The sequence below is a fragment of the Lissotriton vulgaris genome, chromosome 8 (genome assembly GCF_964263255.1).
Source record: "Lissotriton vulgaris chromosome 8, aLisVul1.2, whole genome shotgun sequence".
Taxonomy (NCBI): domain Eukaryota; kingdom Metazoa; phylum Chordata; class Amphibia; order Caudata; family Salamandridae; genus Lissotriton; species Lissotriton vulgaris.
In genome coordinates this window covers 1,280,040,150-1,280,065,070 of record NC_141696.1, presented here as the reverse complement: position 1 = coordinate 1,280,065,070, position 24,921 = coordinate 1,280,040,150, and the positions used below count along the sequence as shown (strand labels likewise).

General features: G+C 39.5%; 1 protein-coding gene across 1 annotated transcript in view; it reads right to left on the bottom strand.

Moving 5' to 3' along the window:
• LOC147698613 (cytochrome P450 2J6-like) overlaps positions 1–24,921 on the bottom strand; it is a 686,733-nt gene that overhangs the window by 234,345 nt on the left and 427,467 nt on the right. The gene's annotated exons all lie outside the window — the stretch shown is intronic.

Sequence of the window (24,921 nt, the reverse complement as noted above, 5' to 3'; positions counted from 1 at the left end):
TTCGAGAATGGGATCCAAGACCTAGCAGACAAGCGTCCGAGTTCTAAGGTGTCCCAGGGCCATTTTAGTGGACCAGGCCCAAAAGGGAAAGAGCCTGCCGCCATTTTGAGAGTCCTGTGGCAGCCGCCTATCACTGAACCGCAAGAGTAGGCGCAACTCAGCTGAATGGGGGATTTTGGCACAGTGTACCAAAAGCGGGCGGAATGGCAACTGAAACGGTAAACGGTAAAGGGGCGCCCCACTACAGCACACGAGCCGCCACCTGGGGAGGCCCGTTCACGCCGCCTCTCCCCCTACCCCCCCCCCCCACCGGGGCACCCCACGCCGTTTTTCGGAGCAGCATTGTAGGATGCCAAAGCCAGTGCGGCAACTTACTGGACATCACCTGGGTGCCATCCACATCTCAGCGCGTTCTGCTGCCTTGGGACTATTCGCACAACAGACCGCTACTGACGAGGCCTCCCCGCACACCCCCCGGGACGCCCCACGCCGTTTTTCAGAGCTGCATTGTAGGATACCAAAAACCAGTGCGGCACCCAGGTAACATCACCTGGGTGCCGTCCAGAACTCAGCACGTTGTGCTGCCTTGGGACTATTCGCACAAAACACAGCTACTGACCATTGTTGCTTCTTTTTTCAAAAAAATGTTTAAATGTATTTACTGTTTTTGTTGCGTTCTAAATATTTATAAGTTATTAAAGTGTTATAATCCTACTACTTTGTTGGAGTATATTTTTAATGTGACACATAATTGTAAAAACTTTGATTTACAAAGAGGCATCCCTGGAATCTTCCGCTTCAGGCTCGGACCCACACACCCTCACAGTGAGAATCCCCTCCCCAAGCACAATACAGGATGGTTATCAGATAGTAGGAACCCGTATGGTGTGACGGATCTCATGGGGTGGGGGCCTTCATCTACTGTAACTCCTTTGAAGAGGGATGATTCTCATACATGTATGTATGTATGTATGTATGTATGTATAGGCATTTATATAGCGCACTACTTACCCGTAGGGTCCCAAGGCGCTTCGACCGCTGCGAAACCCTTCCTGGCTTCCCTGAGAGATGGTCCCTTAATGGGTATCTCCAGGGTGAGACCAGGCATCCCCGGCGGTCTGGTGGGGCCGTTAGTGAAGATGAGGCAAGCTAATGCCCAGAGTTGCCGAGTGTGAACGCTGATCAGAGTGGGCACCGAGGCGAGAGAATTATCGAGTCCGCTGACCCTGGTCCAGAAACCTGCCGCGCCGGGAATCGAACCCTGGTCCCGGGCCGTCCTCTGCTCTCGGGTCTGCCGCCTCATGCCAACATTTCAGAAGAGGAAAGTGGGAGATTTTTTTTAAAAAAATCGGGAGAATGGGGTCTTGAATCGGGTTATTGTCATGTGTGGGCTTTGGTAGGGTGCTGCTGCAGGATCGGACATTTCAAACTCAAATGCACGTTCTTTTTCTTACCTTTCCGAAGCATGGAGCGCAATAGCAGGCAGAGAAAGGGTGATGCAAGTGTTGAACACTGCCTGGCCTGGCAAGTTGCTGGCAGTGCCCCCCCGCTCGCCCCCCGCCCGCTCCTGAAACAGGGCACACACACCGCCGCCCCGAGTACTTCACAGATCTTTAAAAGACCATGCGCTTGTTAATGAGGCTTAAATGGTTTATCACCCCTTCTAGAGCCCCTGCATCGGCCCTCTGACGTTTCCTGGAAGAATTAGCACGTAACACAATACCAAGCCCTGTCAGCTGAAACCCCCGAGGAATCGGGTTTTTGCTTGCAGGAATCGGGAGGCGGGAGACTAGCACTGGAATCGGTAGTCTCACGCCTGAATCGGGAGGGTTGGCATGTCTGGATTCTCTACAGCTGGGGCCATAAACTACATCCGCAGGGCTAGGTGATAGCCTGGGACCGGCCTGGACAATCGGACACAGAGGAAGAGGAGTGTCAGAGGGTGCGGTAGTGAATAGGGTGAAAGGGAGGTGTCGGGCGGGCACGGGGTGTGATTCTCAGGGAAGAGCAGCGCAGATGGGGGGAGGTTTATGGCCCATGCATGAGAGAGAGAGCGGGGTGACCAGTGCGTGGGGGAGATGCTTGCGAGGGTGGGGAGCCGTGCTGAGAATCGACGGCGTGCAGAGAGTGGGTCTGGTCAAGGCATCTAAAATGGCTGCCGTGCACGACAAAATTGTGGCATTGGAAAAAAGGCAAGATGGCGCAGACAATGTTTATCAATAAGGATTCATTTATAACAAAATATTTTATCGCAGTGACAAATTGGCGGTCAACACTTCCTGATTTCCATCGAATCGAACGTTAACAGACGTCACACAGCAAAAAAAATAAAACGCTCACGCACAGCGGCTGGAAGACATGTATCAACATATATGAGCCTCCTCAGCCACCCTCAGAAAACATAAGGGATCAGGATACGTCTCCCGTACCCCCTTATACCTAGTAATTTAATTAAATCGAAACACAAAATGGCGAATTCCCATTTCGCTACCAGTTTTCGGCCCGGTTCGCGATCCGGGAAGCGCTTCTACCGTGAAAAATCAATTTTTTTTTATTTTCCCCACGGGACCCTTTAATAACCCCAACATCATTCCTAGGGGGTCAAGAGGGGTCTACCTTGCCCCCTTTCATTAAATTCCCCCTTCGTTTTTCACCTCTTCTTGTCTCTCGATCCTACCGAGAGACAAGATGGCGGCCGCTACGGACTGTTTAGAATGTTGACAGACACCGGAAAGCCAATCAGCTTCGCTACGCAAAGCTCCGTTACGCGAAAAGTAAGCGAACCGGAGCGCTACCCGGAGCGCTGTTACAGATATATATCTTTTTTTGAACGTTAATTTCTCAAAATCCACTGAAGCACATATATTGAGACCTAGAAAAGGCACATCGGGCTAACAGTCCCTACAATTTTGGCAAGTTTCGTGCAAATCCATTCAGCCGTTCGAGCTAAAAGTGAGGCCAACCGCCCTATGGAAATTAACATGGGAAAAACGCGTTTTGGGACCCCCCTTTTTTCTTGGCCCCCCCTTGACGAACCCCCCCCAAATTTTCAAGGGCTGCTCAGAAACAAAATGTGCCATTTTCCTGAAAATTTCAGCCGACTCCGTCCACAAACGCCAAAGTTATTAGACATAGAATTTTCAAAAGTTCCATAGAGAAAAAATCCTAACTATATATACCTACTGGCGACCGCCAGTAGGTTATATATATATATATATATATATATATATATATATATATATATATATATATATATATATATATATATATATATATATATATATATAATATAGATATAGATATAGATATAGATATAGATATAGATATAGATAGATAGATAGATAGATAGATAGATAGATAGATAGATAGATAGATATACACACACACTCACACATATATATATATATATATATATATATATATATATATATATATATATATATGTGTGAGTGTGTGTGTATATCTATCTATCTATCTATCTATCTATCTATCTATATATATATATATATATATATATGTTTATATATATATATATATATAATCCATTATATAGATTAGCGAAGCGTCAAGCAGGAGACGGACCACCAGATTAGGTAACAATTCTTTAAATCCAGGTTTTACGTTCGTTTCAGGAAATGCATAACGCGTTTCGGGCTGCAAGCTCTTGTTCACATGTACAAGACTGTTTGTTACATTTCTACTTTTATAATGCCAAGTGATCACTGGTACACGCCCCTCCCACACATCATGTGATCATAGACATAGTAAACATACTTTTTACCAAACAAACAAGCTATAAAAACAGTATAAATACTTATTTTAGACATAAAATCATTGTCATATATTATGAAGGCAATTGAGACTATTACCGGATAAATCCGTTAGTTGCACATATTATTTCAGTTTTATCACATACAGACACCATTGGTCTCATAAGGGATGCGGAGACTATTTCTATTTGTATGTCATTATCTTATTTAGGGGTGGGCATAGTCCAGTGAATAAAGTGTAAAGTGCTTAATATTAGTGCCAAACAGTGCATGTCCAAAAGTGCAAAAATTCACCTAAGTGCTACAATATATTTACAAGAGAAGGAAAAAAGTGCATAATGCCTGATAAAACTACCTGCCTTTAGAAATGATTACTCCATGCTAGCTGCACAAACGGACAATAGTCTCATTTTGTCTGATAAAAGCTTGATAAAAAACATTTCATATTATTAACAGGGTTCATCATAAAAAAGTGGTAAAAGGTGATAATACAAACACCCTGTGTCTGAAATTAGTGTTAAAATTAGATATATCAAAAAATGATTTTAGTATTGAATATATTTACACGGAGGGGTTGATAATTGCATAGATCATGATCCCTGGCTAGCAGGGACACTGACTAGCCAAGGCTATTACAGCAAACATATACCGAAAAGAAAAACCTTGACAATTGAAATTGCACATCCCCTGGTAACAGGGAACCCGACTACCAAGGGTGATATAAATCGTGTTAATTCACGGGAGATCAAAATCAGGAAATGCCACTCGAGGGCCAGCCTACAAAAAAGTGTGTAAGTCCTCAGTGTTGTTGAGGCCATTTGGCCACTTGCTGGCGAATTCCAGAATCATGTTCGATTCGAGCTGTCTGAGCCTCAACTCTCTGTTGCCACCTGTTCGTAGTTTAGGCACTGCCCCTACAACAAAGTATGTAAAACAATTAATATCTTTATTGTGTTTGATTTCGAAGTGGCAGATGTTGCAGGATCCTAACGTACACCTGCTGCTTGGTGCTGCCAATATAATTAAGGCCGCAGGTGCACTTCAGGACATATACTGCAAATTCTGTCTTGCAGGTGTGTTGACCAACGATTCCAGTCACCGTGTCGCTAAAGGGGGTGGTGTAGTGAGTTTTGTTTACCCCAAATTTACAGGCACGGCAACTGGCACATTTTCGGAAACCACCTGCAGATTGCAGCCAGTTTGCTTTTTCTTTTCATTCTGGGCATGGTTGGTCCAAGACCGCGCCCATATTGCGTGCTCTGTGAAAAGTTACAGTTGGTTTCTGTGGTAAAAAGGACCCCAGGATGTTGTCAGATAAAACAATGGGCCAGTTCCTATTGATAATCTTTCTGATTTTGCGCTCCTGGTCAGAAGTAATAAATCTGGGGCAAAGTTCAGACTTGTCCGATGATGAAGTGGTCAGAACTACCTCTCCATCAGTGACAGGTAAAAGGCTCTCACGGGTCCTTAGAACAGTTTTAGCCAAAGCTCGATCAAAAGTTTTCTTTGAATACCCCCGTCCCCTCAGTCGTACTTCTAACTCCCCTACACATTGCATAAAATCAGCCTCAGAGCTACAAATCCTTTTCAGCCGGAGAATTTCTCCGTATGGGATGCTCTGGATGGTGTGTTCTGGGTGTAGACTAGAGGCATGCAGGGTAGTATTGCCTGTGGTCGGCTTTCTAAATAATGTAGTGTGTAGTTTCATCGAGTCATCAATATAGACCTTGACGTCTAGAAACTCAACCTGGCACGCGCTAATATGCGATGTAAACTTTAAATTCAGGGAGTTGTTGTTAATTTCCTCGATGAAGGAGACAGCTTCCTCTTTGCACCTTGCCACACAATAAAAACATCATCGATGTACCGCAGGTACTTGATTATCTTTTCATTGACCCACACTTTATGTATCACATTGAGGACCCACTCCTCCCACCAGCCAACGTGAAGACTCGCATAGCTGGGGGAGAAGCAGGCCCCCATTGCCACGCCTCTCACCTGTCGCCAAATCTCTTTCCCAAAAGAAAAATAATTGTTTTTCAGTCACCACTCTATGAGACTCAAAATTGCCTTATTATGCTGATAATAATGTGCTGGTCTCTGGCTCAAGAAATATTTTACAGCATTGAGGCCATCTTTATGTGCTATACTCGTGTATAAAGATTCCACATCGAGTGTTATCAGCAACATGTCCTCCTGCCATTCAATTGTCTCTATTTTCTTTAAGAAGTCCGTGGTGTCACGGACATAGCTAGGTAGCTTTTTGACAGGGTCTTGGAGGAAGAAATATATGTATTGGCCTACCCTTTCACCCACACTGTTCAATGCAGATATAATAGGTCTGCCAGGCATAGGTCTAATGCCTTTATGCACTTTTGGTATCAAGTAAAATGCAGGGAGGGTCGGGAACTCATTATGCAGAAACTTGAACTCATCCCCTGAGATGAGTCCTTCCCTGCGCCATTGTGATAACAACTTATATAAGCTCTCACAAGCTTTCCCATAGTCCTTATTGCTAGATTTAACATAGCAGTTAATGTCATGTAATTGTCTATGGGCTTCCGTGATATATTCTACTTTGGGCCATAACACCAAGTTCCCACCCTTATCCGCAGTCTTGATTACAATGTTAGGGTTAGTGCTTAGTTTCTTTATAAGGGCATAGTAATTAGCACGTTGTTGGTTGAATACTTGACTCTTGCTGCTGTTGGTCGATTTGTAAAGAGCTTTAATTTCCGTGGTGATGCAGTCGTGGAAAGTATCAATCACATCTTTTGCCATCAAAGGGACAAAGTCTGACTTGCCTTTAAATGGAGTTAGTCCTGCTCCTTTTTGTATCAAATGTATTTTGCTCAGCCTTCTTTGAGTGGACAAGTCCACATCAGGTCCCATCGGTTGTGAGTCCGTGGCTGCATTAAGATCTTGCATATCTAGTAGCACGGGGACATCTGCTGCTGAGACTTCAGGATCCCCTGAAGTTACACTCGTAGGGCGGGCATTGACTCCCGTTTTCAAGGTTTATAAAGTGAAGAATTTTTTCAATTTGAGCTTCTGTATGAACTGAAATACATCAACTCTTGTTGGGGCATATTTAAATGGTTGTGCAGGGCAAAAGTTCAATCCCAGCGAAAGTAACTGTTCCTCCGCTTTAGTGAGGGTGACATCAGTAAGGTTGATGACAGCATTATTTCTTATTGCTTCTTGTTCCGCCATCCTTGTTGTTTCTTTTTCTGCACATTTTTTTTTTCTTTTTTTTTTTTCGTCTTTCGTGCCTCCTTCTGTTCCTTCGTTTCTTACTGCATTCTTTTGCCAAGGGCGTAAGGCTGACAGTCTTTCTGCCACTAAAAAATCCAGCTCTTCCTCAAAAGTCAGACTGATGCGTTTTGTTTTTAAAACTTCTTCAGAGGCATTGACTCGGGCTTCAAGGAAAACATTTTGTGGGCATCTACACAGCAATTTATCCTCCGCCTCTTTTGAAAGCTGTTGCTGGATTTGGATCCATTTCGCAAGATGCTCCCAACACTGAATAAAAGCCGAATTCTGTACCTTGCTCTGGGCTCTTCTCCTCCTTGCAGGAAAAACTTTGATATATACATATATATATATATATATATATGTAAGGCTGACAGTCTTTCCGCCACTAAAAAATCCAGCTCTTCCTCAAAAGTCAGCCTGATGCGTTTTGTTTTTAAAACTTCTTCAGAGGCATTGACTCGGGCTTCAAGGAAAACATTTTGTGGGCATCTACACAGCAATTTATCCTCCGCCTCTTTTGAAAGCTGTTGCTGGATTTGGATCCATTTCGCAAGATGCTCCCAACACTGAATAAAAGCCGAATTCTGTACCTTGCTCTGGGCTCTTCTCCTCCTTGCAGGCAAAACTTTGATATATATATATATATATATATATATATATATATATATATATATATATATATATATATATATATATATATATATATATATTACCTACTGGCGGTCGCCAGTAGGTATATATAGTTAGGATTTTTTCCCTATGGGATTTCTGAAAATTCTATGCCTAATAACTTTGGCGTTTGTGGACGGAATTGGCTGAAATTTTCAGGAAAATGGCACATTTTGTTTCTGAGCAGCTCCAGGAAATTTGGGGGGGGTCGTCAAGGGGGGGTTGAGAAAAAAGGGGGGTCCCAAAACGCGTTTTTAACATTGAGTTTTCCATAGGGCGGTTGGACTCACTTTTAGCTCGAACGGCTGAATGGATTTGCACGAAACTTGGCAAAATTGTAGGGACTGTTAGGCCGATGTGCCTTTGCTAGGTCTCAATATATGTGCTCCAGTGGATTTTGAGAAATTAACGTTTAAATCAAGATATATATCTGTAACAGCGCTCCGGGCAGCGATCTGGTTCGCGTACTTTTCGCGTAACGGAACTTTGCGCACGGAAAGCTGATTGGCTCTTCGGTGTCTGTCAACATTCTAAACAGTCCGGTGCGGCCGCCATCTTGTCTCTCGGTAGGATCGAGAGATAAGAGGAGGCCAAAACAAAGGGGGAAATTTCCATAAGGGGGCATAGTAGATCCTCCCTGACCCCCTAGGTTTTATGTGGAGGTTTTAAAAGGGCCCAGCAGGGTTCAAAAAAATTTTTTCTTTTTTTTTTTTTCGCGATGAGCGCCTAGTACGCGAACCGGAAAGCGTTCTAGGCAGCGTACTTTAAGGATAATAGAATGATATACTTTTCAAAGACTAAATGTTAATTGTTTGTTGTTTTGTTTGTTGTTTTTGTTTTTTTTTTGTTTTCTTTTTTTTAAATTTTTTTTTAAAATTTTATTGTTTTTCATAATTTATTAAACTTTCTAACATTTCAGTGTCTGAAATGTCATTATTTTCTTGAAATATTGTTTGCAAGCTGTGAGGTTGTAAAATGTCCTCATTTGCAAGGAGGGCATCTACTGCTTGGACACATTGCAGCAGTTCATTATCCAAGCTTTCATCCATAAATTCCATGTCAATTTGTTCAATCAATTCCTGGCTGCTCTCTTGCAGGTCCATTTCAAAAGAAACTTGGTTTTCGCCTTCCATTTTGCCTGAAATTTGGATTAAAACAATATATATTAGTAGAGATAGGGCACTGTTGGGATTAATTTTAGATAGTCATTTTTTATCAGTGAATTTTTCTTTTGGCAGTGTATAGTATCAGAGTGGAAATAGGACTATAAAAAAGTGTATGTTATTTAACCAAGACAAGTCAACTCCATTCATAACTATAACAGAGAAGTCTATCTAAATACATTACTAGTACAGAGGGATAGTGTATATCTAGCAGAAAAAGTCTACTATATTAAGTTATAGTGTACAATATACTTCAGTTTTAAAAATAACAACTTACCTTTACAAACAAGTTGAAGAGTTTAGTGATAATTCAATTGTAATGTACAACAAGAAGTAGCAGTCAAAATGGCTGTGTTTCCTTCTCTTCCTTTATATATATTCAAGTATATAACCAATCAAATGTCAGGTAATAAAAGTAAAAAATGAAAGTAACATTTTCATTGGTTGTCAATTCCAACACTTCAGATGTGTTTTGTGAAGTAATTTACCTCACGGTACTTGGAGAGGTCTACAGGCTTAATGGCTAAATGGAATTTCAATCAAATTTGTGAAAATGAAAGGGATTGTTATGTAGTATGAGCTAATCTATATTTGGTGAGAGTGTCTCTAGTCGTTTTTCTGTGAATCACTTTCCCACCTTTTTTTTAGACCGCTTCCCGGAAAGCGGTCCGGTCCGCGAACTAGGAGCGTAACGGGAGTCCACCATTTTGTGTTTCGGTCGCATCAAGGTATAAAATGGAGGGTAAATAATGTTCTGAATGGGTAGAAGGGGGCATGGTACAAGTAGTTTGCCCCCCTACGTTTTCTGAGGGTGGCTGAGGAGGACTATATGTGCGAAGAAAAAACATTTTTTTTAAAAATTTTGCGCGGTTAGCTTCCTGTTCGCGTACCGGATAGCGCTCTTTGAGCGTAGTTTGTTGAAAATTACAGAAAAAAGTTAGAAAAAAAAATAATAAAAGTGTGTGATCAGATGAAGGGTAGCTCTGAGAAGAGCTTTTGGGTTTATGGTACATTTAGGTACTTATAAGTAGGTACCAATGCACAGTCTTAAATTCAGAATGAAAATTCTGTTGCCCTCATCTGAGAAGTGAACTCCATCTCCTCTGTAGATATCTTGCATGTAGTAACGCAAGTTATTGTTGTACAGAGAGCCCATTCCATGGTCTCTCATGAAAGCTGAAACAGATTTGTTTACATGCTTCCTCGCTTTCTCAATTTGTGGAGAAAATTGGTTGGACCACCTCCATTTCTGTCTTTGGCATATATTGGAATATACCAAAGCAGTTTGAGGAAAAAGTGCCATTAATTGCTCCAAGGTGTCCTTTAAAAGCATTTCCAGACCTACCCCTGTCAAAGTGCCCAAATCATTACCTCCACAGTGCACTATTAACAGGTCAGGTTTTGGCAAATGCATAAAGGTTTTCACCAATGGTATCAATTGGTGACATTTTAATCCTCTTTGGCCCAACCACTTAATTTCCACATCCTGTAAATTGAGGTTGTGTAAATTTCTGTTCTCAGCATACCTTTGAGCCCAGTGGATGTAACTATGTCCAACAATCCAGACCTTAAACATGGTGGGAGAAGGTTGTTCTGCAGTCAGATGAAGTGTGGTAATGAAAGGGCAGTTGAAACAGTAGGAGTTTGTAAAGAAAAAAAAACTGTGGATTTCCAATGCTAATGAATCATTAGCAGTGATTGGTGCATTTCCATTTCTGAAAACAGAAAGTTAGGGTGCATGGATGTGTTCTTTGAAAGATGTAATTTGAATGGTCAAGGAAGAAACATTTAATGAAAGATTGCACTGGATACGCAGGTGCACTGAGAGTTCAGAGTTCAATTGAAACATTGTTGTGTGAATTTGCAAACATGAGAGGTCTTCCAGGAGGTGGTTGCTATGGAAAAAAGGCAGAGAGGGCAGAGGGGGGAAGGGTTTTGATTTGAAAAAAGTGAGGGAAGAGTTATGATTGGCTAATATGAGAGATATGTGAAATGAATATCTGTTTTTCTGTGCTTTCAATAGCTGCAGCCTCTGGAGTGCATCGTTTTTCTTCTGCTGAAGACAATTTGGTGTATTTCTGAGACTGTTTTCAAAACTTAAAAAGTATTTGCTAAGGTGAGAAAAGATTTATTTATTTTAGAGAGAGAATAGTATGAATTAAGGAGAAAATGATGAAGAAAGCTGTGTTTTTAAACTGTGGCTTTGTCTGTAGTGATATAGAAATAGATTTTGTTACTTTGAGAAATTGTAATTGCATATTCGGTGTAGCATTCTGGCATGCAGTAACACAAGTTATTGTGGTACATGGAGCCCATTCCATGGTCTGTTATGTAAGCTGAAACAGATATGTTGTTTTTAAAAACGAATTTAGAAATCAATTACATTTCTGGATATGTACTGCTAGAGCTTCATAGGTTGTTTTGGGTCATATTTATAAGGCATTTGAGTGTCTATTATGCTATTTTACGTTCTTCATGGTGCAAATTTTTTGTAAATACGCTGCCACTTGTGCTTTGCAAATTTAGATTTTGATTATGGGAGTTACATAGCCATGTTAATAATGTCCAAACAATGGTGGTAGGGCATTCAAGAAAACGCTTTCCTGTGTCTCTAGGACATTTTCAGTCCTTTCCTCTTGAAAACAGGTATACAATTGATTTATATGCTGTGTTTAAAAACGAATTTTGAAATCAATTACATTTCTGGATATGTACTGTTAGAGCTTCATAGGTTGTTTGGGGTCATATTTAGAATGCATTTTAGTGTCTTTGATGTTATGTTTACCTTTTTAAATGGAAAGTGTTCTTCATGGGGCAAGTGTCTTGTAAATACGCTCCCACTTGCGCTTGGCAAATTTAGATTTTGATTATGGGAGTTACCTAGCCATGTTAATAGTGTCCCAAAAATGGTGCTAGGGCATTCCAGAAAACACTTTCATGTGTCTGAAGGACATTTTCAGTCATTTCTTCATGAATGCAGGTATACAATTAATTTATATGCTGTGTTTAAAAACGAATTTTGAAATCAATTACATTTCTGGATATGTACTGTTAGAGCTTCATAGGTTGCTTTGGGCCATATTTATAAGGCATTTGAGTGTCTTTGATGTTATGTTTTCCTTTTAAAATGGATAGGGTTCCTCATGGGGCCCTGAGCAGTTCATAGCCATGTTATTTAATGGGAAGTGGATAACATGGCTAAGAGCATTTGCTGGAAAATGCATGAATATCGCTGACTGTTCAGCGATATTCATGCATTGCGGCCGTTTTTTTTTGCATTTGCGAGCAGTTCTTAGCCATGTTATCCAATGGAAGGTGGATAACATGGCTAAGAGCATTTGCTGGAAAATGCTTGAATATCGCTGACTGTTCAGCGATATTCATGCATTGCGGCCGTTTTTTTTTGCATTTGCAAGCAGTTCTTAGCCATGTTATCCAATGGAAGGTGGATAACATGGCTAAGAGCATTTGCTGGAAAATGCATGACTATTGCTGACTTTTCAGCGATATTCTTGCATTGTGGTTTACCTTTTTAAATGGAAAGTGTTCTTCATGGGGCAAGTGTCTTGTAAATACGCTCCCAATTGCGCTGGGCAAATTTAGATTTTGATTATGGGAGTTACCTAGCCATGTTAATAGTGTCCCAAAAATGGTGCTAGGGCATTCCAGAAAACACTTTCATGTGTCTCAAGGACATTTTCAGTCATTTCTTCATGAATGCAGGTATACAATTGATTTATATGCTGTGTTTAAAAACGAATTTTGAAATCAATTACATTTCTGGATATGTACTGTTAGAGCTTCATAGGTTGTTTTGGGCCATATTTATAAGGCATTTGAGTGTCTTTGATGTTATGTTTTCCTTTTAAAATGGATAGGGTTCCTCATGGGGCCCTGAGCAGTTCATAGCCATGTTATTTAATGGGAAGTGGATAACATGGCTAAGAGCATTTGCTGGAAAATGCATGAATATCGCTGACTGTTCAGCGATATTCATGCATTGCGGCCGTTTTTTTTTGCATTTGTGAGCAGTTCTTAGCCATGTTATCCAATGGAAGGTGGATAACATGGCTAAGAGCATTTGCTGGAAAATGCATGAATATCGCTGACTGTTCAGCGATATTCATGCATTGCGGCCGTTTTTTTTTTGCATTTGCGAGCAGTTCTTAGCCATGTTATCCAATGGAAGGTGGATAACATGGCTAAGAGCATTTGCTGGAAAATGCATGAATATCGCTGACTTTTCAGCGATATTCTTGCATTGTGGCCGTTTTTTTTTGCATTTGCGAGCAGTTCTTAGCCATGTTATTCAATGGAAGGTGGATAACATGGCTAAGAGCATTTGCTGGATAATGCATGAATATCGTTGACTTTTCAGCGATATTCATGCATTGCGGCCGTTTTTTATCGCATTTGCGATAAACCTTGCTAATAGCAAGGTTTATCTGGGCCTAAACAAACCTTTAGATAAGCTACATCTTATCGTCATCCTGAATTAATCATTTAAAATATTAGGGAGAGATTTATGATTGTTCTATGCCTGTTTTGTACCATTGAGTGTCATTTTTGTGATGCAGTGCTGGTGCAAAAGATTTGCTATGTTAAATAATTAGTAGGGCATTAAGTTTTAGATGACTGTTATTCATTTACTGTTTGGTAATAGTGGTTAATAACATTTTTTAATACATTTTTCCACAGATTCAACTGTAGATTCTTTCATAGTTTGGAAAATGCCTACAAAAAATAGAACGAGAAAGGCGAGAAAACGTCAAAGACAGCAGGATGATGTTTTATTGCAGCAGTCCTCTTCCCCAAATACTTGTCAAAACACCAAGAAAGGTCCGGGTAAGAGCACGAAATCATTCTTAAGAAATATTTGTCATAAAAAAAGTATTTCTACAAAAAATGTTTCAGTCCTCAAAAAGAAAAGCAATTTAAATGGAAAGGAGAGACCCATCAAAAATGTTACTGGTAGAGGAAGAGATAACTCTGTGCATGATAGTAGAAGGAAACAACAGTTTAGGGACATTCGACATCGAATGTTCCATAATAGGATAATAGTTAATTTATTGAAAAATATTTAAAAAAAAGGCCAACAGAAAGCAGCATTTTATAAGAAGAAGAAAAATGTAGAGAAAATTATTGATCATGCTTTTGAAATTAAGCGAAAGTTGTTTATTTTGGTAATCAATAGAATTAGGAAACTAAGCAAGGTAATTTCTGATTTCAAAACTAAAAGTAGATGGAAGAGAGTAGTAAATCGTACTAACTTTTGTGAAGTTTTTTCCGGAGAATGGATGCATAGTTCTAGTTGTGAGGCATTTTTTAATGAGGAGAGTTATTTTCAGGATAATGATTTGGTGTTTGCAGTTGACACCAGTGGTCGAGCTTATGAAGTGAAGGATGGTTGTCCAGTTGAAAAAGAACAACTTGTGACAACAGAGACAGAAGAGGCGCTAAGTGATGAGGTTTTAGGAAGACGTCCTAAGGGTCCTGTGTACATTTGGAAGTGTAGTTCTATTTGCAGTGTGCGACAGGTTTCCATCAATTTGCTTTGTGATTTTATACGGACATTTAATAAGAAAAGTTTGAAGCAGAAAATGAAGTTGTTGCAAGATTTAGATCCTTGCAGAGTGAGACAAATGACAGGTTTGCGTGGTCATTCACTGGCTTGTCTTTCCAGGAGAATATGCCAGAGTGTTTTTCATCATTTCAGGATGCTAGCAGTGCATCATAATAAAGTGAGAAAATTAGTGAGAATGTTGTATTATGCTAAGAGTCCAGCAATTATGCTTAAACAATTATGTGCTGCTCTTTTGCATGGTTCTGAAATAGATGTGAAGAATATTTGTGAAGAAATTGACTTTTGTTACTTTGGTAGTAGAGATGAGAATGTTCAAATTGACCCAGAAGTAGAGGGTTATGTTGAAGATAATATACAGGTTTCTAGTTCAGATAATTTTCAGAAGGAAATTGCCACGTTTCAGATGAAATCAAGTGAGAGGCCTAATTTCACTTGTGTATGTTGTCGACGCACTTATTATAAGAATCAGACTAAGTTAGTGGATTTATATGCAAAAACTGAAAGGGAAAATAATAGTGAATGGAAGGATTTTGCCACATACTTGATGGTAGAAAATTGTTTTGATTTGGGAGTGGATCAACGTGTGTGTACTTATTGTTGTAATAAATTAAATCAAAACCAGATGCCTGCTAGGGCAGTTCATAATAATCTGGAATTGGTTGAGATACCTTCAGAATTGAAGGATTTAAATACTTATGAATCTATTTTGATTCAAAGTATCCATCCCTTTCAGGCTATTGTAAGAATGGAGCCCAAGACAGGGAAGTTGCCTCCAGCAGATTTACAGAGAGGATTAAAGGGAAGAGTTGTTTATTTGCCTCTAGATTTGAACAAAAACATTAACACAATTGGAGTTGAGAAAGTGGAAGAGGAACCTCTGGTTATCTTGGTTAATGGGGTTCCGACAAAGAATAAGAAAATATGGCAAGATTTAGTGGATGTTAGGAAAGTGAAAAATGCAACTTTGTATTTGAAGAAAAATAATAAGTACTATAAGAATGTATATGTTGCAGAAGAGGAAGTAAGTGATGAAGAGGATAGCGTTTTGTGTGCTGGCCAAATTGAGAAAGTAGAGGTGTCTAATAGTGAAGAAATATATGAACATTATAGTGTTCATCCTTTGCATTCCAAGGAAGTCATGGGGAATGCTATTGAGTTGTTTCAAATGAAACAAGCCAAAGGGAGTCCCATTAGTGTTTGGGAGGAAAGTTTGGAAGCTCTGTGTTTCCCACAGCTATTTCCCACAGGTCAAGGAGGAAGATATGATGAGCGACCTCGTCAAATTCCTGCGTCTGAATACCGGACTTTACGATTGTATGCAGAAGATGCTAGGTTTCGTCAATGCATTCCCTATTTGTTTCATCTCCTGTTTGAAAGCGATCTGTCTGGACTGTCATATGCAGTGAACCACATCTTAAAAAGTGGTATACAGATGCGAAACATCTCGGCAAGTGACTTTATGCATAAAGTCAATGTCCAAGACAGTATTTTGGATTCTCACTTAATTAATCTCATGGCGTGTCAGCGTGGTACTAATGAGTACTGGTACCGTCGTCATGGTGATTTAAAATGTATGTTGAGGAACTTAGGAACTCCGACATGGTTCCTCACTCTGAGCTGTGCCGAGTATGGCTGGGAAGACTTACTTGAATTTCTACGAGAGGCAAATGGAAATATTGAAAACATTGAATTCAAGACACCTGGAGAACTGTGTTCTTTGGATCCAGTGAATGTATGCAGGTACTTCAATCATAGATTTGAAGCTATGATGTCTTTCATCACAAATAAAAAGAATCCACCTCTTGGAGAGGTGTTGGATTTCTTCTGGAGAAAGGAGTACCAAGCAAGAGGTGCCCCTCATATACATATGTTGTTGTGGATCAAGGATGCACCTAAATTTGGAACAGATCCGGATGACTTAGTGATGAGTTTCATAGAACAGTATTCTACGTGTGCTGTTCCAAACGCAATGGAGAAGAAAAGCCTAAGAGAACAAGTTCTACGTTTCCAAAGCCATCGTTGTGGAAAGTACTGTCGTCGTAAATTCAGAAACAAGGACAAGTTCTACACCAAATGTCGTTTCAACTTTCCACGACCGGTGATTTCTAAAGGAAGAGTGAACAGTTTGATGTCCTCGCTGCGACATAATGTGACGAGGAAATCACCCAAGAATACATACAATTTGAAAAGGAACGAAGAGTCCAAGTACATCAATGACTACAACCCAGTGATTTTGTCCATGTGGAATGCTAACATGGATATACAGTTTGTGGCTGACAACTGTATGGCTGTGGCTCGGTATGTGACATCTTACATCACCAAAAAAGAAAAGACAGAACTGAAGGATATGTGGGAGGACATTTCCCATGAAAAGAGCCTCAGCAAGAAGTTGTACAGTTTCAGTCTGAAGATGTTGTCGCATCGAGAAATCGGAGCTTACGAATGTTCTGACTGCTTGTCTTCAGCAAGTCTCTATGCCAAATCCAGGAGTATCGTTTGGGCAAGTCTTGGTCTTGCTGCAACACGAAATCGAGTTCTAAAACCTGTCCGGGAAATTGAGTATTTGGCGGAAAAGGAGCCAAACAGTACCGACATTTTGAAGACCAACATGTTGGATACATATTATCCAAATCGAAGCAGTCACCTTGAGAATGTTTGCCTATATGAGGTTCTACAAAATTATATATTCAAGAGGAACATCAAAGAAGATATTGAGAAAGGAGTGTATGCTGTAATTGGAAGTGAGGGATGTCTGGTCAAGCAAAGAAAATGCCAATTAGTAAACCATCGAAAATTGAGTGGCGAATCTCCAGAAAAAAAGGAGTTTTTCTATTTAGCACTTTTGCAACTTTTCAAGCCTTGGCGTGCAGAAGAGGAACTGCTTGGAGATTTCCTCTGTTACGAAGACTCTTTCAATGCAGCCAAGGAGTCCATAGAATGTCCTGCTTTTCCTAAATATCAAGAAATGCTTACTTTGGAAATTGAGCAGGAAGCAACGATTGCAGCCGAGATTGCCAGAGACAGTTCTCAGGACAGTCAGAGTTCTGTTTCATTGAGTCAAGATCCACTTGGAGGACCTATTATCGAAAATGAAGCTGCCACTGCTATGAATGAAGTAGAAAGAGCCATGGCACATGCTCAGGAGGATTCAGTTAACTTAAAAGACTTGGAAAAACAACTCAACGTTGAGCAGAGGAAAATATATGATGAAGTTACCAAGGAAATTGAGCACAGATTAAGTCATGAGAAGAACGAGTGCTCATGTACATTGTTGAAGCCTGTCCGACTGTATGTGAGTGGAGAAGCGGGAACTGGCAAAAGTTTCCTCATTAAAGCAATTTCTTGTTATTTGCAGGAAAGGACTGAGTCATCGTTGTCTTGTGTTGTCACCGCTCCTACTGTACTGGCAGCACATAACATTAAAGGTATTACTTTGCATCGTCTACTGATGCTGCCGGTGGAGCATGACAACAAATTACAATACAACAAGTTATCTGGGGATGCTTGCTGTGAAGTTTCAAGAGTCTTGAGGAAAATGAAACTACTTATCATTGACGAAGTAAGCATGGTTTCCAATGTCATGCTTGCCTTTGTGCATTTGAGAATGCAAGAAGTACTTAAAACTGAATATGATGTGTTATTTGGTGGCAAACACATCATTGTTTTCGGAGATCTTCTGCAGCTGACACCAGTAAAAGGTCAACCTGTGTTCAAAATACTCACGCATGAAGATACCAGGAAGTGCCTAGGGAGCATTGGCAACGTCAATATATGGTTAAACTTCAATTATGCTGAACTGCATGAAAATATGCGTCAGGCAAAGGATGAAGATTACAAGAATATTCTACAAGATATTAGAATTGGAAAAGTGACCGAGCATGGGAAAGAAGCTTTAAATGCACGATTACTGACAAATTTATATCCCAAACAAGAGATTGTGCCTGAGAATATTTTTCAGAAAATTACTGAGAAGAAATCCGGGATATGTTTGATGCCAACTCTTGCAGAATGTGCCATTTTCAACAACAAAATGTTGAATTTAGAAAAGCAAGAGATTGTGAAACTTGAAGCTATCGACAAATTAGAGCATATGGGATCAACAATTATTTTATCAGACAATTTGAAATCAAAATTGGATTCATTAGAGAAGACTATATCCAAAACAGCGGGTTTTGAAAAGACTTTGAATGTGTGTTTAAATTGCCGAATCATTTTGAGAAGGAATTTACATGTAGAAAGAGGTCTGGTAAATGGATCAATGGGTAATGTTGTTGATTTTGAGAAATACAGAAATAGAGATGGAATAGAATTTTTAAGAATTAAATTTGATGGCATTGAGGAAGTACAGCAAATTGGTCGTTGTTCTGCTAGGTTTTTGCTTGTTAAAGACTTATATGTTCGCCGTAAACAGTTTCCTGTTTGCTTGGCATATGCGGTGACAATCCATAAATCGCAAGGTTTAAGTGTAGACTGTGCATTGGTGAATATTGGCAGTTCTGTGTTCAAGGAGGGTATGGCATATGTGGCATTGTCACGAGTTAGAACTTTATCGGGATTGTACTTGATTGACTGTGATGTCACAAACATTTGTGCGGATCTAGATTGTGTTAAGGAATACAATAGGTTAAGAAGAGAGTATGCGCCACATTTGCCTCAATATCCTTTGTTTGAGAAACGTGTGGTAGGCCGGAAACGTAGAAATATCAGTAATAGTAGGGAGGTTGTTGCAAAAAGACTAAAAGTCAATGAACCGAAAATTGTTACCAGAAAGAAAGTGGATTCTGTTGAAGATGTTGTCGGTTTTCAATTTGAAAACAGTTCTGGTGTCAACTGCTATGCAAATGTAGTGGTTAATGTTCTCTTTTCACTACAGAGTTTAAGAGAACAGATTCTGTTGAATTCAGAACAAATTTTATGCTGTTTGTTGAATTCTGTTTTCGAGAAATGTAGCAGTGATCGAACAAAAGTAGAAAGTGTGTCTGAAGTTCGTTATCTGTTAGATGAATGTTCAGGTCAAACAGACTTCTCTGAAAATAATCAGCAAGATTGTCAGGAGTTTTTAATGTATATGCTTGATGTATTGCAAGATGAGGGTGTAGATGTAGATCACCTGTTTGGGCTTTCTTATCAATGGCAGCATGACTGCGAGAACTGTTTGGTATCAAGTACTACTAGTGTAGACTCAGAAAGATTTATATATTTAACTTTGCCAGACAGTAAATCAGTGTCCTTTAATAAGCTAGTAAATGCAGCGGATCACAACATGGAGTGTAGCCAATGTAAATGTGATATGATGTCAACATTATTTATACGTAGATATGGCCAGTATGTCATTTTAATGATCCAACGATGTAGGCCTGATGGATCAAAATTGTCAACTTTAATAAAAAATTTTGTGGCTTCTCAGCTGTCAATATCAGGGAGGACTTTTGTAACTGTAGCAATTATCTATCACAATGGTCCATCAACAACATCAGGACATTATACAGCTTACTTAAAGTCTGGAAACGGCTGGTCATTCTGTAATGATTCCGCTGTAACTTTCAAAAAAAAATTGCCGTTTGACCTTAAAAATTCTTACCTGGTGTTTTTAAAACCAAAATTTTAAGTAGAGGGAATGTAAGTCTGCAATGCTGTCTAGATTAAAAATCCAACTATATAAACTTGCTGCAAGTAAGTCTGCTTCATAGTAAGCAGTATCAGTGTCATAGGAAAAGGAGAACATGAGTGACAAAGAAGAGTAAGTTATTAGTAGTCCAGGATTGTGAAAATAATCTCAAATGTTTTCTTTTTGAAAGTTGCAAAAATAGAAAATTTTGGGATTTGATTGGAAGAATAACAAGACTTGCGTATCGCGGCAATATGATTTGGCCTAGTGGAAACATGTGATAGAATGAGAGAAGTCTTTTTTTCTATGTAACATATTTTTCGTATCGATGGAGGTTTTCTTTCAGAAAGTGGCGGGCTGAAAATATTTATAGCACAACAGAGTGGACGCTGTACATAGGAGATCCTTCGACTTTATTGAAAGTAAGTTAATTTTAAGGAGTTTTGAAATCAGATTTCTTAGCTTGTATGGGTTTTTTAAACACAGTCATTTTGATTGTGTTTTTTTTTCCCCGCTGTTACATGATGAATACCTTCAAGTCACTGATTTAAGTGAAATTTGATACATTCTGAGAACAGCAAAAATAAACAATTTAACATGTATAATTAATGTTATGCTTTTTGTACTTATGATATACATTTAGAAATGTGAGGTAGATATGGAGAAGCTGAGTCTTCTGTAAGTGTCAATTTTAATGCTTACAGTGCTGTACTTCTGGGTACTGTTTTTTTTTAAAAAAAAGAAATAGGCCTCACCTCAAAGAAAGCTCTTGAAAGCACACATCTTATTTGCATCCTATAACAATCATTTAAAATGTTTGACACAATTTTATGATGGTTTTACATCTCTTTTGCGCTGTTATTGCATCACTATTGTGAGACATAAGCAATGCAAAAGAAGCATCATGTTTCAAAATAGGCCTCATTTGTGAGCAGTTCTTAGCCATGTTCTCTTGTAATTACTCCTTTTTTAAAAAAAAAAATAAATTTGGGGTTAGCTCCCGGTTCGCGTACCGGAGAGCTAACCGGAAAGCGAACTAAAAAAAACCAGCTTGCCAGAGTGTTACACTTTCTAGCAATTTTTGTAAAAAGGGGAGGTAGTTCTGAAAAGAACTTTTTTTTTTATTTTTTTTTTTTACTTTTTTGAACATTATTTAATTTTTTTGGATTTTTTGAACACTTTTTTGTTTTTTTTGTTGTTTTTTTAAAGGGAATGAACAGAAAGAGGTATTGAAAATGGCTCAACAGGAGCAAAAAAAAAATTAAAAATTCTTACGTTTGGAACATTGATGTTTTTCGAAAGCAAGATTAATCAATTTCACGCTCATGTTAGCGCATGAAATTAGTGTTCCACAATACAAGCATGTGAGCTTTAGATGCACAAAATGTTTCTGTATGTTGGGCACTGTTTCATTCGCCTCGGCCACTGACAGAGACAGATCAGAAGATGTTGAAGGCACCGAAGTTGGGGGGTTTTGTTGCAGGTCACGCATCTCTCCACGACTGTAGTTCATTGGATGCCACCTCTGCATATGTCGATGCATTGTGTGATTTCCAAAGCTGTACTTTTTGTTTGTTCCTCGGGATAATTTTTTTTTGCAGATAAGGCACTTAGCATATCGTGCATTGACTTTTTTTTCGTCAGAAGGAATGCTAAAAAATTGCCATATAAAGCTTTCTTTCCGATGAGATACCCGGGGTAACTCTTCGACAAATTGTGGTCCCTCTTCTTCCTCCCCGTCTTCTTCTTCCTCTTCCTCCTCTATGTTTCCAAGAAATTGTGGAGGGGGTCCTCTCTTCCTATTAGGAGATGGGGGTGGTGGTGGTGGGGGTGCAGAAGCTGAAGCTACTATTGAAGCCATCACAGAAAAAAATCAGGTCTTCCTTTCACAAAGTTGAAAGTCAGAGTGAGAAAAAAGGTGGGGGCTTTCATCATTTGGGAAAAGAAATAGTTCTAAACCAATAAAAAGTGTTATTTTTAGGTCACATGACCTAGTTTTACATCATTAGGAAACCGAAAGTGAAATGAACCAATGAAAACTTTAATAAACAAGTCACATGACCTGTTCCGCTCACGTTACGCGGAGCGCGCCGCGCCTCGGATAGCTTCCGGTTCGCGGTCCGGAGCACGCGGCGCGTCATAAGACGCATTACGCGACAACGTGATACGTCGCGCTTCCGCGACGCGTCACAGTTGCGCTAACGAAACGTTTACCGGTTCGCGTACTAGATCGCGGCATCAAGATGAGCTAACGGAAAGCTTCCCGGTTCGCTTACCGGAAGCGGAGAAAAAAAATATTAAAAAAAAAATTATCAATAGACATCTAAAATATATTTTTGGATTTAAAGAAGAATACATTTTACAGCTACAAATGTTAGCTTTTAAAAAACCAATGAAATTCACAGAAAAAACCATAGGTTATAGACCATATATAGTTAGGAATTTGCATTTACAAAACCTTGAAAATTCACTGAAAAAACCATAGGTTATAAACCATATATAGTTAGGGATTAGCATTTACAAAACCTTATTTTACTCGCGTAAGACCATTGAAATTCCATATATAGTTAGATGCGCTAACTATATATCGCGCACCCGCAATCCACTGCTGATGATGTCACATATTACATCATTCATGACATGGTTAGTGACATCACTGATGACATCACTGATGACATCTCAAATGACATCATCCAGTGACTGTATGTTTCTGTAAAGTTAAAATATCTCTTACATATTGTAGAATGAGTGGATATATAAGTGTCTGGATGAAGGATTTAGTAGGTGCATGACTGACTATATGAGTGAGTGATTAAATGTGTCTCACTGAGTGCATGGGTTAATGACTAAACTGTCTCAATTTGTGCATCATTATGTCTGTTGTTCTGTAAACTGTTCCATGTGTTGATAAGTAGCTATATGAGTAACTATATGGGTTATTGATTGGTTGCCCAAGTATTTGTATGGGATACTGAGTGAGTGTGTGTGGGTAGCTGGGAGGTGTGTGACTCTGTGCATAGATGTGTAAGCAGTTGATTCACTAGATGTGTGGTTTCAAAAGTGCATGTGGAAACAGCTGTATGGGCGGTTGACTGTGTGCATGAGTGTATTGGTGAGTGAATGGATATCTCAGTGCTACATGTCAAAGTAAGTACATATGTAAAACACAGTACATGTGAGAGTTGACATATATAAATAACTGTGCATAAGAGCCAGTGAATGTGTGAGTGGCTGTATGGATCATTGTGAACTTGTATCAGGGATTGTATAAGAGAGTAAATATGTGTTAGTATATGTTTGAATAAGTAAAGTTTGTATAACTGTGTTTTTGAGGAAATGGAGGTGTGATTGATTCTTTGCATGACTGACTAGGTGTGTGAGTAACTCCATGGATGAGTGACAGTCTGTGAGTGTCTGTTTACACTGATTGTATCTAAGGTTATATTAGAGTCTGAAGAGGTTCATCGTATTATCACATGAATGATATCATCAGTGATGTTATCAGTCATGTCAAATGAGATGTTTTCAGTGATGTCATCAGTGATGTCATTTGAGATGTCATCAGTGATGTCATCAGTGATGTCACTAACCATGTCATGAATGATGTAATATGTGACATCATCAGCAGTGGATTGCGGGTGCGCGATATATAGTTAGCGCATCTAACTATATATGGAATTTCAATGGTTTTATGCGAGTAAAATAAGGTTTTGTAAATGCTAATCCCTAACTATATATGGTTTATAACCTATGGTTTTTTCAGTGAATTTTCAAGGTTTTGTAAATGCAAATTCCTAACTATATATGGTCTATAACCTATGGTTTTTTCTGTGAATATATATATATATATATATATATATATATATATATATATATATATATATATATATATATATATATATATATATATACATACATACATATATATATACAGTCTGTTTCTCTAAAGAGTTTCGCAATGGCTGTTTCGTAGCTATTCTTGTAGAAAGGATCCTGAAAAGGATCTTAAGAGGTTTTCGTTTTGTTGGAAGCCACAGCACCAACTCATTCTTAGGGCAACTCTTTGCTCCCAAGTGCTGATAGGCTTACTCTTATGTCAGCCTGTACCAGTAAATAGAAAGTTATTGCACTATTACATTGTTGTGACATCATGCTGGGCACACAAGCCGCACTGAGAGCCGCCTTCATGCCACCTCCCCCTTCTAGATAAAACTCTCCTACTCCTAGAACACTGCTTACACAATCAAAATGGAATACACCCGTTTAACTCAAACTAAGGCTTGATTCTGATTTCAGGTGGAATCGCCTTCACCTTGGGAATATGACTGAAAAATTTAAATTTGGCTTTACAGGATTGTCATCTGCTCAAAGCAAGGATTGATGTGATGTGATGAGGATTTGAGGCACCGCAAGCTGAAGGTAGGAGGCTGAAACCTGAGGCCTGGAGAAATGTCAGGGAGCACTTGTGCCCCTCCAGACTTTTCCCCCAGAAAAGTCAACTGTGTTTTTCTACCTGTGCAGCCAACACCCACTAATCACCCCCAGAAGGAATTCCCTCTGTAGCACTAATCACCGCCTATTGCTTCCTACTGCTGTCCACTTCTACCCACTGTGGCGAGTTATGGCAGACTTTGACAGGTTACAGGTGGTGGTGTAAGGAGGAGTGACAGTATAGTGCAGTTGGAATGGCAGGGCATGATTCAGAGTTTGATAATAGTGGGAAACCCTCCAATATCATAGGGAGTGGTAGATCCAGAAAGAGTCCACCTGTGGCATTTCCTCCACCATAATATTCCCAAGATGGAAGAGATTCCAGCGGGTGGAGTTTCCTTTAACAGTTTTGCCTGAAATCAGAATCAAGCCTTAGCTTGA